We start from the raw sequence: 4,264 nt of genomic DNA, 5'->3' as shown, positions 1-4,264 counted from the left end.
ATCCAATCCACAATCAGATCACCACTCCCTTCAACCCGTGAGTCGCTGTCCTAGCGCCGGCCGGTTTCCGGAAACTCCACGCGTCATCCGTCTGAAGTCAGGCAAGCAGCAGGTGAAGTTAGATTTCAAAACAATCTAATTACAAAAAATGTCAACATTACGTGAATATATCATTTTGCATCTCATGCAATGCAAAGGTCAAACTATTGATCTAGGAACAATTTCAGGGTGCATCATCATCATCATCATCACCACCGTCATAATTATCATCACCATCATCATAATTATCATCAAAATGATCAGCTAGTTTGCAACCAAATTTTAATTCAAGAAAATGCTTTTTGGACTTTCTTAAAATTGCGGTAAATACACTTTTAAAAAACAATGTTATTTGTAATTAAAATAACATCATAAGTCAAATATGTTTTTCCCTACAACGAAATAAATATAAACCGGACAGTTCATGTCGAAATAATGACATGTGTGGTATGCTAGCTCAGTTAGTCCCAAGGACCCGAGGAGAGGCCAAAATCTTTTAACTTTATTAAATGTGTTTAGGCATATTTATTATTTAGTAAAAGAGATTTGTGTCTCAAAAGCGTAAAAATAATTTAAAAAGTAGGCTACCATACACTTAGATTGTTTTTATTGTATTTTAAATCGTATAGGTAATATCTATTAAGATACATAAATAAATGTAATTATATCTAATATAATTTTATACGTCGTTATTAAGCATAATCACTAAATGTAACTCGCCAAGATCCATGTAACTTTTTATCAAATGAATGAAACCCATTAAATGAAGTGTAATCCAATGTCTTTAATCTCTCATCCACCCCTCCTCCCTTCGACAAAGTCTGCGCATGCGCAGCGGGGCTCTTCAGTGCGCTGTTTCGGCCTGTTTCGGCACTGGCCGGACATTTTCGCCTCTTTGTTTTACTGATAGTGGATTTAACTCGGATTCAACCCAATATCCAGCGGACCGCTCTGGCCATAAACAGGTTTGTTCCTTTAAACTTGAACGTTTCCCCCAGATCATTGCACATATGCGTCTCCCGAGCTTCTTTCGGACGGCGAACGGGGAGTTTTCATTTATTCTTGTTTTTTTCCGCTTGATGGCAGCTCTGCATGGCTATACGTGCTGTTAAATGTGCGGTCGTGCAGTATGTGTTTATACGTGTGTAAATGTGTGTGTACGGCGACGCCGGGCCCTGCAGCTCCTAACCGGGGTCATCTTTTGTAAGAAGGGAAAAAGTGTAATTTAGTGTAGCTGGAGTTTCATAAGCATGCACTCCTGTGTCTGATTACAGTTCTTGTGCTGGTCAGTTCTCCTCCTCTTCCTCTTGCCTGGAATGTTCTTAAGAGCTTCCTGACCATCATAATCATCAGCTGCCCATCTCTGTTGAAAGTTGGGGTTTGATGCTCTGGCAGGTTTGCATGCAAGCTAAAATGAAATCTGGGCCAGAGAAAAAGTTAAAGCCCAGAGGGTTTATTGGGGAAGCATGTGCAAACCTGCACCCCAGACTCCTGGAGCAGGAACAACCAACAAGTCCTCCTTCATGTGTTTTGACACATTCACTTTTGTGAATGCTTTACATTGTAGTTGGGGGGACGGCGAACAGGATTTTGTTGTTACAGTATTGATTGCATTATAGATGATTTTCTGTTGTCCCAAAGTTGTGGGGGGTTATGTCCCCCTTATGTCCCATGGGATTTCATGCTACACCCCTACATGATGGACGTATTGAGTTGTCAGGTCTGGACTTTGGTTGACGTCCACATTGATCTGGTTTCTGCTGAGGATCAGCGGTGAAATTTGTGTTCTGGGTTTCTAATAACCACGTTGACCACTGAAAATTGATTTGTTCTATGCCCAGATGTACAGTATGTTGATTTAGAGTGTAAATATAAAATGTATCACAGTGTTTTTGATCTAAAGACACCACCTTCATGTGATACTGTTTACAAAATTGCACTGTGAGGCCTTTTACAATTCAGCATTTTTTGCTATTTCATAAAGGCTTTCAAGAATGAGTCCAGGTTGCATTTTAATACAAATTAAAAGGTAAGAAATTATAATTTTATAAAGTCTATTTTGAGGACCATTTAAGATTTTTTTTATCATGACAGTTTACATAATTTTATAAAAAATATTAATGCTATTAAAACACTTTTTTTAAAATATTTTTAGGTATGTCTTGGACATGTTCTTGACGCACTAACCATAGTCACTGACATAACTAGTGAGTCAAACAAATATGATGTTTCATTAATGCATGATTAATCGCTTAGTCAATATCATGCCTGTTGTCTGATGCTTTCTTGTGAGTGTTAAAACAATTTGATAGGCTGTGGAAGTCTATACATGTCATCATGAGACATGTGTTGCTTATGTTAATAAGTTTAAAACACTTTTATATCTTTTGTAATACTAGCTAAATCATGTGGCCTATGGCCATTGTGCAGTCGTCTCTAATGTGCCAGCAACTGTTAAGTGGTTTTCAGTGAAAACAATGGCTTTCAGTTTGTCCATGTTTTTAGTGCATACCCAGAAAAGCGAGTTCTAAAACCTGACAAGCCTGCCGTCTGGCATTAAGGCAGTTACTCACGCTGAGGTGAAGTTATCTCACGTTAAACTAAATGAGTTTAATATTGAGCCGGTGAAACGTGACCCTGGTTTTGCTGAGGTGTAGGTTTACATTTACAATTATGTAGATTAGATCAAGTGGATTATATCAAAAAGCATCTTTCAGTTCTAGGTAACATGTGACTCGTGTGAATTCTCTGAAGGTTTTTTTCTGAGGTTGATTCAGCTCTTCATAAACTGTTAAAATATGTCATACTTCAGTTTTGCTTTAAAGGCAGGGTAAGCGATGTCTGGAAGCCAATGTTGATATTTGAAATCACCAAAACAAACACGCGCCCCTATTTTGATAGATCTGCCCCACATATATATAGCCTACGCATCCCAGGCAACGATTAGTTCTGTGAAACATAAACCGCTTTTCCACCGAAATTACCTGGAACAATATGTCACAGGAACTTTTTTCCCCCCAGACCTGCTGTCTGCGTTTCCATCACGGTCTAAAGTACCGAAAATATTAGGCAAATAGTCTGGTGGCGTAACGTTAGGTCTGCATGCGTTTCTCAATACCAAGTACGCAAATTTCGGACTTGCATCCTCGGTAGTTCGGACTTCACGAGTTAGACTCGGAAGTGTGATCTCCCGCGGACGGAACGACTTGATAGCGTCAGTCAGCTTGCCTTGGCTGCTGCAAACTTCCTCACTGTATTTACAGACGAACTATATCAAAGATATAAACAACTGCCTCTTTTCGTTTTCATTTAAACATATTAATAGCCTCAGAAATGTAGTTCAGGGAATGTACATACATTGCAATGAAACAATATTATATCAAGCATTGCCTGTTTTCATTTTCATTTTAACATATTAATAGAACAATAGAATAAAGACCAAAGATTACCTGTTAGATTTACCCAAAATGAATTATATTGTATGTTTATCCATTACAGAGACATCAGAACCAGCGGCACATGTCAGAAGGACTAGCCGAGGTTATGCTCCTCTCTTCGGGATACATGAGCACTGAGCGCCCATTGATCGCGTGGACCTCACGGCTCCGAAATTGGCGAAGCACATTTTCAAATAGGCGCTGTTTTTATAAATAAACCGCAGATTTGAGTTTTAAACAACTACATTCTCGCCTTAAATACACACGTCCAGTGTAGGCAGACTTTAGCTGTTGTGTTGCGGCACGTCCGGTGTCGATACGGTGTTACTCACCTATCGAGAAGAAACAAAGCAACCTCGACGCCGATCGCAGGCCTTCTGCTCCTTGAGTTCTCTCCAGCGCTGGAAAGCTGATCCGATATTTACACGGGTCTTACTTCTTGCCTTATCATTCCGCAGTCCTTTTCCTCTTAGATTTTTATCCGCCATCTCTGTCATTTGGCTCGGCTGTTCACTGAACGCTCTATCCTCCACATCACGAGTAGACACGCCTCTTACTGCAGATTGGCTACAAGTTTGTTTTGGTACTCGGCCCCGACTCAGTTTTCTAAAGTGTTTTAGAACAATTACATACCCAGCCTTTAATCATCTGTTCATCTTCATACTTTTAAAGAGATCTTAAGAGATTTTTTTAAGAGATATGATGTATCAAGGCTGATGTAATGCTTTTTTTTAAAAATTTGGTATAGTTTTTTTTATTTTTTTTGGCTAAAAATATTGATTTTAATT

The 4,264-nt window shown here is 39.0% G+C and overlaps 1 protein-coding gene across 1 annotated transcript in view; it reads left to right on the top strand.

Annotated features, from left to right (window-relative positions):
• Window positions 1–907: 907 nt before the first annotated feature.
• The window catches only part of LOC306883648 (polycomb group RING finger protein 3-like), a 38,324-nt gene continuing 34,967 nt past the window's right edge, over window positions 908–4,264 (top strand). The window contains exon 1 of the mRNA XM_079439010.1: window positions 908–1,004. The gene's annotated coding sequence lies outside the window, so the exon portion shown is untranslated. The remainder of the gene's footprint in view (window positions 1,005–4,264) is intronic.

Source organism: Barbus barbus (assembly GCF_936440315.1).
Source record: "Barbus barbus genome assembly, chromosome: 17".
In the NCBI taxonomy this organism is placed as follows: Eukaryota; Metazoa; Chordata; class Actinopteri; order Cypriniformes; family Cyprinidae; genus Barbus; species Barbus barbus.
Note: the sequence above shows the minus strand (reverse complement) of the source record. Positions and strands in the feature narration are given on the sequence as shown.